Below are 14,671 nucleotides of genomic sequence, written 5' to 3' on the forward strand. Positions count from 1 at the left end.
AAGTTAGAGGGATAGTGGACCTTCTTCTTGATGGATATTGTAAGAGGTCAAAGTGTATCTGATAAGATCTCAAATCATTCTTCTTTTTCTCTGATGAAAGGTCAAAGTACATGGTCAGAGTCTGCTGTGTTTGGACTTGTTGCTAAATGTGATGCAACCACATGCAAACTGTAAAAGGTATGGTAGAAAACTCATAACCCAAGCAGAGGATGAGTGGACGATCCAAAGAACACTCTGGAGTGACTGGGGTTACTATGCTTTTCCTTCACGCCTCTGGTGCCTTTTGTTTGCAACTCAGACTTTTATCATCAACATTTCTGCCCTTTTAAAGACATTGCAAGCACACAAAGATGAATATGGGCCCCCCCTGTTTTAATCCTCCCCCTTGGTTAACCCCTTTAACCCCTTTCTCGTTTTAACACGTTAACAAAGTGTGAAGCATCAAGGTCACTTTAAGGACAAGACAAGAGAGTAGGTGAAAGAGGAGGACACCCACTCACTCTCTCTCTCTCTCCAGGGAACAGTGGGAGTGGACAGAGACGGGTTCCTGAGTTTTCTAGCCAGTTTGTCTCTTCTGAGGGTAAACAGAGGTTGCAGGCCTCCATTGTCAAGACCAGCTTCATTCGATCCTAACTTTGAGAGAAGAGATTCTCCCACCGGGAAGACCACAGGATTTTAACAATGACTTGATCCATCAAGGCTCAGCCAGTAACCAGCAGGCTGATGGTGTGAAGACAGGTTTAGCTTTACTTTGAGAAAACCAACGTCAAGCATGTGATACGTATATAACTCGTCATGAGTGAATATCTTAAAAAAAAAAAAAAAACTTTTTTTCCGACATCACTACTTGCGATAAACTGTCTATTATGCTGACAACACAGAGCAGACTGTCAGCTTACATAGATTTCAGGCCCAATTTCCTCTTTCTGTCTCACAAAACTGACGTTTGCTTATTTAGAACATCCCTAAGCTATGACCCATTTCTCTCACTGGAAAGCAGAAGTTTACAATGAGATAATAAAAGTATAATTTGCATTGTCAGATAAAGCAGCTTTAAATCTGAGCTGACAATGTGCAAAACAACACGCACTGCAGTGACATTTCAGTTTATATATTTATATTTGACTACATTTCAGATTTTAGGTATGTGGCTGACAGTCTTAGAGTAACCTACAACTGAGTGTAAAGGCAGAATATATCACCAACACATAAGCAGCCCCAAATAGCCATGCGAAAGAGATTGTCTTTCAGCTTGTGATGCGAGTGCAAAATCCACGAATGCATGTGACATTTTGCATTTTTATGGCAGATCAAAAGGTGGTGGTCTGAGCAGATGTCATGGTCAGCGACGGACAGAGAATGAAAAATGACCACGTACCTTTGACCCAGACCAGCCCACCAACACCCTTTGGCTCTTCTGCTGCCAAATCATTAACTTGAAATCAGCTCTAATTTAATTTATTTGACTTGTAGATTTATATTATGACACAATGCAATATAGTATAGATTGTCAGTCATAAAACTCAGTTGACCTTTAAAGCTAAGATTGTCAACATACAAGGTGAAACAAGTTCTGAGATCTTGCCTATTAAGTCTCAAACTGTGGACTGCTGTTGTGTTAAAGGAACAAGTTTGGAGACCTCTGATGCTTCTATTTTTGTCCTCATTATTATTATCAAGTGGGTTTCGTTCTCATTGTTTTATGTCCATTCTATGTCCTTTTTTCAAGTGAATGACTTGCTGCATGTGATTTCTTTGTAGTAAAGCACTTTGAGATGCAATTATTGTGTGACAGGTGCTATACAAATAAATCTTATTATTATTAAGAGTAAGGAGTCCATGATACACAGCATTTTATTTGATTTTCATCAACCCAATTGTGGTACAAGCTGTTATAATCCAGATGGCCACTCCACCAGTGGATACGGTGTTAAAAGGGCTGGAGTAAGCTGGTGGAGCGAGGCGAGGGCCATTCATGTTTTCCCTTGTGCCTCCGGAGAAAGTGGACAGGTGTGGATGGAGATGAGGAGGGTTGCTGGACAGTCATTGATGTCTACCACCCTCCAAGCTATTGCTGTGGAATTCCAGAAGACTGAGACACAGAAGGAGTGTGAAAAGAGAGACAAAGGTGGGGGGGGGGGATAATACAAGCCCCTACACGCTTTCCCATGCCACACGCTTTCTCTGCTTTTAATGTCTTGTTGTAAACCATCCTCCCTTTTCCACCTCAGATTTTACCTTCTGACTTTCTCCATTGGACCGCTGCACCCATAGTTTGTAACCCTCCTTGTAGCAATCCGTTTTTCAACATCCTCCCTGAGAGTGTTCACCTCTTCCCTCCGACACCTCTGAGCATACTGTCTACTGTGCTCTGTGCACAAATCATCTGTAACCTCTTAACCGTTGAACAAAATGACACCCCCATCCCCTCTAAACCTACTTTTACAGCTTAATAGTCAATTTCCTGTGTAGTGAATATAAGTATACATGAGCAGATGCTCCTGGAGCTTTCACTGCGTCTCCAACTGACTTTATAAAGTCAGTTTTCACTCATGATAATTAAAGATGGATTGTGCAGTTAGGTGTAGATCAAAATGTACACTGCACATCTAACTACTTTTATGACACATTAATGTCTGCAATTTCATATTTTGTTAATTTTCTATTATTCACATTTTTATAAATAAGTTCTACAAATATTTCTCATCATACAGCAAGTGCATCAGACTGACTGTCCCTTGTTTTGGCCCTCCTGTCGCGGTGTCTCTGTTGCAGTAGCGTTGGACATGAGAGAGAAACTCTGGCTGATGCTACTGGAAGGATAGGGGACTTTGGTTGTGTGAAAGGGCCTGGAGGACTGGAATGTTTGCCACAGGTCAGGAGTGGCGCTTTCTGGTCTTTTGTGTGCAGTCTGCAGAGGAGGTGTGGAATGCAAACTTCATGAGAATAAAAGAGACGAAGGGAAAGTGTAGCTGGGGGTCGGCAGGCGGGAGGGAGACTTGAAAACAGAGAAAGAATGGGTGCAAAGACTTAGAACGGAGTGAGCTGGGAAAGTGTTTTCGGGGTTCTGAGGCAGACAGAGAACACAGATGACTGAGAGAAGATGCAGAAAGAGTAGGCCACTAGCGGCACCAAAAGAGGAGAGTTAAAAGTGTTGCTGCAGCTGCAGACCACAAACAGTGAACACTCAACAGAGTGCTTTCAGAGCAACAGCACGCTGAAGATCATAATGTGGCATTTCTGAGCATCGGCTGATGACTTTCTTAGAAACACTCAGAGACAATTTATCATGATACATCATTCATATGTTCTCATGCATATTGAAAAACATTATTCAAGCAGTGAAATTTAGATTGGACTCAAAAAGGTTCATAATAGTTCATTTAAATATGAGGGTGACTATTTTTGTGGCACACCACATGTTCATGGTAAACAGCCTGAAACCTAAAGAACTTATATGTTATTCAAAGGTTCAGAAAAAACAAAAAGCAAAGAGAAACAACAGCATGGTGTCAGTTACATCTGATCTTAGGCAAACAAAGTAGCTACGTACACAGATGGATTCCCGGGGGGGCTGTCCACTTAGCCGCTGTGGCACCATGTTGAAGAACCCTCCTGAAAAAGTCCTTTTGTATTCCCTTTATCTGCTGTGAGAGTAAAGCACATTTTATATCATGAATAAAATGGCTTTCTTATTCCTCGGGATCTAGAACCGAAATTTAAATGTCTTTCATGCGTAAGACAAGTTCAAAGAAATGCTGGCGTGAATCTTATTTAGCATCAGTGTTGGGATTTACTTTAACTGTCCCTGCAAATGCCAGTTATCAACCTAACGGTCGTCAATCAAGGTGTTTTGTGCTGTAACCTAACAGTGAAGAGGAGGGTACACAGCAGGGTAAGCTTGAGTGTGGCTGCTGCTTCAGTTTATTTAGCCTATTTGTTTGAGCAGTTCATTTAACAGACATGGTCCTTAGATGTTAATTAGCTTAGTCTCCCGTCATCTCTAAATATTATAATTATCACCAGACTGGCAGTTCCCCTGACTGGCCCAGGGCAAAAGGGAAAATTTCCACACTCTTTCTCGTGGTCACATCCCTGGTTTGGCAACGTAATTATAGCAGGGTTTTGCAACTGACTCTGTATCCAATCCCTGCTCAGCTTCTGATACTGATCGTGCTCCTTTCAACAACTATACAGCACAAAATTTTGAATACCATAATTTGTAAGGTGAGTGCGGTGGTGATGAAATACCAAGCAATCAATCTTACCCTGTCTGATGCGGTCGCTCTTTTGTACCGCATGCAGGCAACCACTGAATACCTGTTGCAGATAGATTTATGTCACAGAATGGGGTTTGGTGAAAGCTCTTATGTAAGAGCATGCGCCGCCTAATATGTTGAGATACTATCATCAGTGGGTGGCACGATCATCTCCCCGCCATCACACACACACACACACACACACACACACACACACACACACACACACACACACACACACACACACACACACACACACACACATCCTGCATGAAAGGCTGTGTTTTTTCTCGGCATGGAGACCACAGCTTTTCTCCCATGCGACACGTGTTGCGGCTGTTTCTTAGAATCACTTCTTATCTAAGGCTCATTCATAATTCAGCTATAAATGGGATGGATGTGGATTAGCTGTCAGGCTCTACCACACACACACACACACACACAAACCACAAACTTCGACACGCAACTCATCTTTTAATCCTCATTATATCACAATGACAGAGAGTAATGACAATAATGTTTGTCACATAATACACCACTAAATCTCCTCACAAGCACATTAGGAAGCAGTGGTGTAAGATCTGACATTTGATTTTAGGTGGTTACTTCATAATGGCTGCATGGAAAAAAGGGATTTTTCCCTTTAAAAATACATAAATCAGTTTTTGGCAAGCTGAAAGAGTCAGTCGTCTCTTTCTTCTGAAACTTCACATGCATATTTTTCCTGACAGTTGGCCGGTTGTCCTGTTCTAGCATGTTCTTCAACACAAGGAGACGACTGGAGGCACATCCAAATGCAAGCCCATTTTAGGGTCTCTAATCAGACACTCTCATCAGCTACTCTTGTGGATTAATAAGGCTATGTCTCACACGGCTTAACATATGGCAATGACATATCATTTCACTTCACCTTCCACCCTGTTTGTGATCAAGAGATAAGAAAAGTCCACCGTGATTAGTCCGCACAGAATGACCTGCAGAGGGAGAGAGAGATACTCCCAGTTACACATATGTCTGGGATCAACTTCAGACTCCAGCACTGTGAGCGTAATTTGTGTAATTCTCAGGAACTCAAGGATAAATAAATAAAAATGACAAGAGGCTGAAACTAAAATAGGAGGAAATACAAAAAGTAACAGAAACATATCCTTAAGCTCTTTTTTCCTGCTATAATCTGAGGTAGAGTCATCTCATGCCAAGCTTCAGCTCTGTCTTTTTTCTAACCACTTATCCATAAATACATGTCAAAACACATATGGAGTATGATTTAGTGCCCGGGTGTTTCCACATGATTTGTAAGTGTTAGCTGTGTGTGCAAAACAAAGTGGCTCTGGTGGTTTCTGTGGGTTGATTATCAGGAGAAAGAGACCACCGGCTTGGACTGACTTCATTCTCCATGTTGAGTACTTTTTTTTAATAACATTTGTTTACATCAACTTGAAAAAGGATAATATATTTATTTTACATTAATCATTATCAGCCTGATTTATGAGACCCTCTGAGTTAATGAAAGTTGACAAACTCCTGGCGTGACACAAATGGATCAGTTTTACTAGGAATTTTCCTGCACATTACGGTCAGCTCATGTCTGTGTCATTTACATGTATGTGTCGTGTCCCATGCATGCTTTATTGTGTTTTAAAGAATCAATACCTCTAAGTTGTACAAGTTCCTAAGTTGGACAAGGCTACATAGCACATGCTGTGGAAATATTTCTCACCCAGAGCTCAGACGAGCCACTGGGCTCTTAGTAACTATCTGCTAAAAGCTGCTAGGAATGTGGCCCTGACTCAGGCTGGCTAAGCTGATACTGAGAAGGGAGACGGTGGGAGGTCAGGACGTCCATTGTTTACCCACCAGATCAACCTCAATCTGTCCAGTCATCTGTATGTTTCTGTCAAAGTACCTTCTATCTCTCACTCCCATGGTTTTCCATATTCGTTCTTTTCGCTGTCCCGTTTGGATTTCCACATTTTTGCCTTTGAGACTTAGGAAATGTACCATTTATCTTTCATGTTCCCAGCAAACGTCTTATTTTGAAGATTTGAAGAATGATTTAAAAAAAGGGGGGGGGGGGGGGGGTTGCTGAACTTCACTTTTCAGCATTATTTATTCACCATGAAGAAACATAAACATGTTTTGGATTCACATCATAGCTGCCGGTGGGTCAGCGATGTTTAATGTCTAAAAATCTGTGGCTTAGTTGGATTTGGCTCAATATAATATGAACCAGCATCGTTGGATAAAAGAAAGATTTGTGACTTTTAAATGGGTGTGTTTCTCAATCTGTCTGTGGTTTGAGACTCTTCTGCATAGAGAAATGTTGGTTTGGTTTATTTTCTCTAAATGTTGTCAGGGATTTCAGCTCCCTGTTACTTTGCAAAGGCTTGCTTGGACTTTAGAAATGTTATCTTGGTAATTTTCCAATTAAACAAGGTCTTCACAAGTCTTATCTCAGAGCATGTCTCGACCGAATACCACAGTCTTCCTGGAATTAATTAGGCTTCTGGCAGGACTATATTCAGCCTCCACAGGTAATCGACACTGTACATGCTTAGATTTTGGCAGATGATTGGAGCAGATGTCCCCAGCAGTATTAAGAGGTTGGTGACTTGTCCCAACCAATTATTTCTACTCACTCCTGCCAGCGGTATGCCTATTAGAATATGTTCAACTTCCTGTTGTTCTGTGCAACGCATTGAATACAAAATGGAGAAACAATCAAATATGTATTTTCAACACGGATACACATTGATGTTTCTGTTTTGTGTCAATGGGAACTTTCTATTGACTGCTGGATTTTGTCTTCATTAGGGAGCTATAGGAGGAGGGATAACCACTCAACTTGCAAGTGAGGGGGTGTGCAACAATACATGTTCTTCTTCTAAATAACAGTTTTTAACCAGGTGTGCCTGCCCCTGAACTAGCGGTTCATGATCTCTCACCTGAGGTGACGTAACCCCCTCCAGCCTCATAGTGGTCAAGATCCAGCCTGAACAATCACTGCAGAACAGAAAATAACCTGTCCTGTTCCGCAAAGACCTCACTCCATGAACTATCCGGGGGTGTTGTCGTGTCGAGGTGTATTTATCTTGTCCTGTGTGTAAGTTCAAACCATGGATACACCCTCCAGCCAAGTGATTTAGCCAGACCTCTGAGAAGTCTGAGCAGGTCAAAAAACAAGAATTAAAAAAAGAGATGACTGAATTTTTTTCATCATCATCATCATCATCATCATCATCATCATCATCATGGTCACAGTATTCATTCACTGAGACATCTTGTTCAAATTCAGTTTCATCCAATATCCTTCATTCAGGTGCTTTGCCTCTTGTTAGAGTATCCGGAAACTGACAGCTTACCAGGTAAGACCGCTGTGCTCTACATCACTTATAAAGGTAATGAACACTTCTGAAAAATGAAACCTTACAAATTATCGCGAGTGATAAACGTGATTTATGATGGGCTCTCCTGCAGGCGCACCGCTCATACATGCGTCTCAAGACACCGTCCTATGGGAGGGAAGAGGCGGAGGAGGTGGAGAGCAGGGGGAGGGAGTGAGGGTGAGAGGGAGAAATTGAATGAGAGGGACAGAGCGAAACTGAGAGGAGCCGCCACAACAAAACTTCTCCAACAATCAAGCAAGTGGAACTATAGACTGGCTTCTCTCCTTTTCTCCCCGCATGGCTGCTGAGTTCCTGCTCATATAACTTCTGCAGAGTCAAGTTGTGGTGGCGGAGGCAGAGGGGGGTGTCCGCTTGCAAAGATGGACCATTTAATAAGGAGCAGGCCACGCAGGAGAACACCGCTATTTCTGTTTATCCTACTTCATGTGACGACGACACAAACTGGTAAAGTATTCAATAAGAGATAATAAAAGAATAATAAAGATATCGACGTGCTGTAAAAGCTAAGAATAAGTAATAATGTCTTTAAGTCCCGTCAGCGCGTTCTGGAAATGATGCTCTGTACCCTTTATCTAAGTTTCCATGACTTTTTTCAGGCACCTTCATTCATCACTTGACCCCACGCCAGCGCGGAGTTATTAGCGCAAAAGCATAATCTTTACTTTCAGGCTCCCACTCTGGCTCCTGGTGCGTAAGGCTCATGTCGAGGTGAATCTGTGTGAATGTTTTGGTGATGCTGCCACTCGCCCCACAGCTTCGCTTTAGGCTGGGATTAAAACTGAGAGCTGGCTCAAATAACTTTTAGAAGTTGTTGGAACGCTTCAGAACCGTGCAGTGGATTTGCAATTATGTATAAGCCAATGCATACATATTAATTATCCCCGCCATTGCACAAGCAGCACATTTTTTGATTGATTCAGCGTTTCCTGCTCCAGCTTGTATTTTAATTGAACCCAAGTTTGAATTTGAATATGTTCTTCCTGCGTCTGGTGTGCTGGGAGACTCGCGGCGACCTCAGGAGATGTATGATGTCATGTTTGAGTTTGCTTGTGACCACCGTCGGTTTGCTGTGAAAAGGTTTAACGTTGGCTTGAGAAAGAGGTGAATGGCTGAACACTGGCCGAACTGAGTAGATTAAAATTCCTGTCATGGATCTGTTTAATGTGCCCTCTGCTCACATAGGTCTTAAGTGAAGGCGCTTAGCACTAACACTCTTACTGCCTTAGTTATGATTATTCTGGCATGCATCAGTCTTTTACATGCTTTATTGCAGGCTACTACCACAGATAGATTTTACACAGTTGTAACTGAACCAATCACTTTATGCATTGTAGAAATGGACTGGACTCATTTTTCAGTTATGCACCTGCAAGAAGACGGCCTGGTGTCTGTCAAACAGCTGGGTCTGTCTGACAGTGTCCCGTGTCCACATTTGCTGCACTTTAAGGCTTGTTCAGCCATTTAAAGAACTTCCTTGTTCCCAAGATAGCCTGTAACGACCAGATTTTGCATACATACTGGATGCCATTTGGCTCACTGCTTTCTGTCACCCACTCAAGCCTCCATGCCTCGAGGCCATGTCCTGAGTATCTTCAACTGGCAGCAGACCATTTCCTTGCAGGTGCTGCGGTTTAGAGACTTCCCTGATGGAGCGACATGCCTCAACAGCGGGAGTTAACCCTGTGGCCCCCAGAAGTGCTTAAAGATGTCTTATTTTCACTCGTGGTTTTCCACATGCACCCACTTTATGGCTGGCAGGCCTTGTTGGTTGGCTGAAATAAAGCGATGGCAGGACGAAGTGAGCCAGCTGACATACATTCAAGTGACACAGCAGCTGTGGTGTCCACTGCTCTCTCAAAAGGGCCTGTGAAGTGAGAGATGATTTAAAAGTGCATGGGACATATGGTGGTGCTGATATGGCAATCTTGCATGTGGATGTGGTTGATAAAGTGTGTGCGTCTCTGATTGTGCGTGTACTCCAGCGCAAGAATGTTTTCCCATATGCTTTCTGTGTGTGTTCGACAGAGATGAGAGAGGACTTTGTAGTCATGTTTGCTGACAGGAAGTGAGACATTCTTGCACACGTCCACAGTTAGTTTCAGTTAGAATCCTCTGTTCTTTTGCCTCAACACATTTTTGTTCAGTTTTCTTTTCCCCCTTTTATTTTTTCTGTTCCTTTCAAAGTCTGGGAATAGGGAGTGTTTGTTTTTATTTTATATGCCTTATCTCTTCATTTACATCATCTCTCTCCTCTTGCTCATGCCCTGCCTCATCCTTGACTGGTTGTATGACAGAGGGGAAATCGTGCATACAGCCCCCTCACTGCGCCCCGTTTGATCCAGCCTCCTTGCCAATCCTGCACCAGACTCCCAAAGGAGGATGGCAGGGCTTTTTGCCTTTGATCTAGCAACAAATTAGTGGCAAATGAAAACAAATGAAAAAGGCAGCTGAATTTAGCAGGATAGAGAATAGGAAAAGAGGAATTTTATGCCTGTTACAGCTCTAACGTTTTCCACTGTTATGTGAGTTTGTGTTTCTCTAATGGAGACATTAAACATCAAAAGTGTCAGATATGCTGATGTCTGTCCCTAGCTGCTGATGCTGCAAGTGTTATATCAAGCTGCTTCTCAGACTGTTGGATGAGGCAAATCCTTGGAATTCCCCCAAGTCTTTAATGTGTAGAAATGATGCCTAAACACATCATGGTGCCGAGCTGAAATCTATAGTGTTCAACACACATCTGGCTTCCATAAACTTAGCTACTCCCTTCCCTCGGGCTTCTATGGCTTTATATTTCTGATCACTGGATGCTTCAAGGAGCTTTCCCACAGGACTAGTTGGAGATGCTTCCTGTAGAATCGCAATGAGCAGACATCAGAGGAGCTGACTTCTTCGCAGTGTCCCTTTACATGTCATGTGCCTCTTTATCCCAGTTCATGAGTCCCAGGAAAGTTTTAACATCGTCATGCATCACATGCTCATGCTCATTGTAGCAGAGGTCACAGTAGTGAGCTTTCCTACCAAAGACATGTGTAAACTGTTGAAAACTTTGTGCTACCTTAAGTGACACTGCGACCCAGTGCATATTTCAACTTATCTGAACCTGCCAAGTGTCCTTCAGCATAGACACTAAGCTGCTAACATAGGCTGGAATGATCCAGGTCTCAAAGCTCTGCAGAGGCCCATGACTGGTTGAGAATTTCTTCCCCTCAGAAGTACAAAGGAACAGAACTTCTAAAGGAGCATGTGTATATTCTCGTATTACACATGGTGCAAGTGTATGTGTATTTAGCATGTAGTGTTCTTTGATTTTGTCAGCTCTGGTGTTACACTCCATAATAGCTGCCTCAATGTTATGATGTCTGAGAGACTAAATGACAGCTTGGGTTTGAAACTTGAATGGGCTCGGTCTTGTGTCCACTTGCATCTTTGCATCTTGGTAATCCGTTGTGCCTGAGGTGTGCGTCCTGTAGACGCACATGTGCATGAGAAATTCTGGGCGTGCACTTGTGTTTGTATTTGTTGTGGTGGTGTTTTATGTTACATATTTATGAGGACTTGATATTCCCAAAGGATATAGAGTTGGGAAAAGTCCTTCCAATATCAGGATATTTTAAACCCTCCCCACACCTCTTGAAGGAGCCAGAAATTAGGTCAGGCTAGGTTAAGGGCCACTGTTAGGCATGCAGTGGAGATTATAGCTCAGGAATGGATTTATTGCAGTCAAAGAACGTCCTCACAAGTAGCACAAATATGTGTTTCCGTACATGTTTGTGTGGAGCGTCTGGCCAGTAAGGGGCGTTGAGGGCCAGGTGTTTTCTCTATGGACCAAGCAGCTTTTTGGCCTGTGGACCCATCATGCTGTGAATAAACATGAGCAGAACAAACTGTGGAGATTGAAGAATGTGGTGCAGATGAAAATTGGAAGGAAACGTGGAACCAGATTCCTCTCGAATTTAGCAGCTTAAACACCAAAAGTAAACTCACAGTGAGCATTTGCCAAAACAACAGGACACAGCCACTGACCCATATTCAGCAGAGCATCCTCAGCAGGCCAAATTGTTTTCTAATTGTTTTCATATGTAAGACTTTTGGTCATTTGCCTATAATCTTAAACTGGCTGGTATTGTTTCTAATATTTGAATAATTTGTCCATGTAGTACAAAATGAGCGAGGAAAAAAGTAGCCTACATACGTCACTCAAATGTAATTGTCAGTGCAAAAGATTTCTGCAGGGGCGCGAACTGGAGTGATGTAAATCCACTACTTATTATGATGTTATGATTGCAAGGTTGGATGAGAGAAATACAGTGCAATGACAGGAATGCCTGATATGATGCACCATGTGATACATCGTAGACTGAGGCACGTTCATTTCAGACATTGTCCTTTGCCAGGCACTGCGCTCCCCACAGTTTACGTACTGTATATTGTGAGAATACAAATGCACAAGACATGGCTCCAAAAACTTTTGGCATTACACATGGAACTTAAAAAAAGACATACAGTATTGCTTATCCTATGTTGTATTTCTCAAATCAAACCGTTATCAGAACTATGGTCAAGTAAAGGCCTAGTAAACAGCTGTTTATTATTTAGTATTTCCTCTCACTGATCCGATCAGGTCCATTCCTCCTTCTTACTGGCCATTCTCCTTTTTAGTACTTGTGAAGTTCATCATAAAAAATCCTTTTATTTCTTACATTGGCCTCTGTGTTTGCATGTCTTTGATTGTCTTGTATCTTCTGATGCCTGCACAGGCTGGAGAGCGTAATCACATAAATATTAATAATGTGGTATTACAGAATTTCATCATCCACTTCCATTGTCTTTTAATAATATTCATAACCCATAACCCCTCAGAACATGTTCAAAATCATTCCCAGCAGTCGTCTACACAACCGCTGACTTGACTTGCTCCTAAACTCTCAGTGATAACTGAAAGCAGACCCAACCACAAAGCAAATTCAGGGCGATAAACATCTCTGCCTCTCAGTTTGCATTCTTGCAGCCAAACAAATGCCTCTTTCTCCATCTTACAATACATGTACCTTTGTCATAGATATTTCTAACACACTCTTGTCTCTTTTAATAACCTCTTTTTATAAGTGAAAGAGCAAAGGGCTAGACAGAAAAATAATACAGTGACTCAGAGAGAATTTGTGACGAGGGCAGAGGTCCAACATGCTGTTTTTTCCCTCTGGGGGCGTTAAAATTGAGCTGCATACAAACAGTATGTGCTAGTTGTTTGGTCATGCCAGTGTCAATGTGTGTGCAGTCAGGGTATCAATCTTATTTGGCTGTTCATATGTTTAAATTTCTATCTGTTCAGAGTGTGTATTAGCTCTCCTCGCCTCATTGTGTTCTTGTCCACGAACAGCAGTGACCCAGACAAAAGGTCACACCCACTGCTAATTAGATTAAGGCTATTCTTCATGGAGCAGAGGAGAAACTGTGTCTGAATTTATTCAACCACTTCCACTGGATCCATCACCAACTTTTCAGTTGCTCACTATGTTTTACAGCTTATCACATTTAAAATGTCTTCTGAAGAAATGCTGTCTCAACAGCATGGAGAGTGGAGACATTTAAGAAGGAAAAAGCGATCTATGGAAGACAATTAGAACATGTGCAGCACACAATCCTGTATTGTGATCTTATTTATTATAAGATGCATGCACATCTCCAAACCACAATTCAGAGATCAGACACAAATGCTTTTATATTCTTTTCATCCACACATCTCAGGGTGTGGTCCCAGATACTATGGGAAGTACTCATTGCCCAGATTCATTTTGGCCTTATTTCTCGTTAAAATTCCCCGGTTCCCAGGCAAAATAGTTTTTGACAGTGCAGTATTGTGTGTGTGCGAGTGGTATTTTCAGGCTGAGCTGGGAGTGTAGGTGGTGTGAGTCATAAAGAATGTCTTCAGAGACTTTTGCTGTAGAAACACAGAGAACACATTATGTCCATGTATTACTGAAGTGGCGCTGAGTTACATTGAGCCCAAGGCACGGAGAGACTGTGTCAAGTGTCACAGAGCCAGAGAAGATACACAGATGCAGACTGTTTGGTAGCATTTGCAGGGGATAGAGCATGATCTGTGCATTGGAGTGCCTTATTCTTTTCTGCCAGGAAGACTGTGGACAGCACTGTTGCTGGGCAGACATGATTGACTCAGAGAAGAAAAAACAAAACAAAACACAAGAACAAGAAAAAGGGGCAAGAGACATGTCTTGAATGGAGAATCTGTGTATGTTCATGTGTATTATTATGTACCTGTGCAGTAATTACATGCCGTACAGTGTGTGTTAGCTACTACAGTTTTCCTAAAATTGCAGGATGTCTGTGAAATTGCTGGATGTCTCAGCTCCTTCCCATGTACTCTGACCTCTTGGCGTGATTGCAAAAATCTCTGAGTAATCAGTCCTTGGAGATTCTACAATGCTATTTGAAACATGTTTGAGCCGTATCTTTAAGTGGTGGGGACCATCTGTCTGTCAGTAGCCATACCAGATGTTGATCTCCTTTACGCTCATCCACTCTTCCGAAGTTTCTCTTGAAGTAACTCTATTTGACAGGTGAGATAAGGACGTGATTACCACAAAGCCTAATGAGATGCAAGCAGAGCCTGCTCAGACAGTCAGCGCTGCAGGATACTTAAAGAGACTGCAAAATTTGGCACGACTTAAGGTGACATAAATGGATCCAAAGCAGGGAATAGATAACTTTCTTTTATTGATTGTTGCTTGGATTCAGACTTTTATTTGGCTGCTTGCCATTAGCCTGGGGTTTTCCTCTTGACGCCAGAGTCAGGGGTGGTGTTACTGAAATGATGAAGTAGAGGAAACTCTACAGAAACTTGTCTGTAGTTTATGGGTCATTCTTGTATTGAAATAGCCTGATGTTATTGCAGCAGCGATCAGGATTGCGTCCTCTTAAGTCCAACACATGTTTTTCCCACGTCCTGTGAATCAGCTTGCCAAACGTATCCCTCAGCAGTTT

This window comes from Chaetodon trifascialis, chromosome 15 (genome assembly GCF_039877785.1).
Source record: "Chaetodon trifascialis isolate fChaTrf1 chromosome 15, fChaTrf1.hap1, whole genome shotgun sequence".
Lineage (NCBI taxonomy): Eukaryota > Metazoa > Chordata > Actinopteri > Chaetodontiformes > Chaetodontidae > Chaetodon > Chaetodon trifascialis.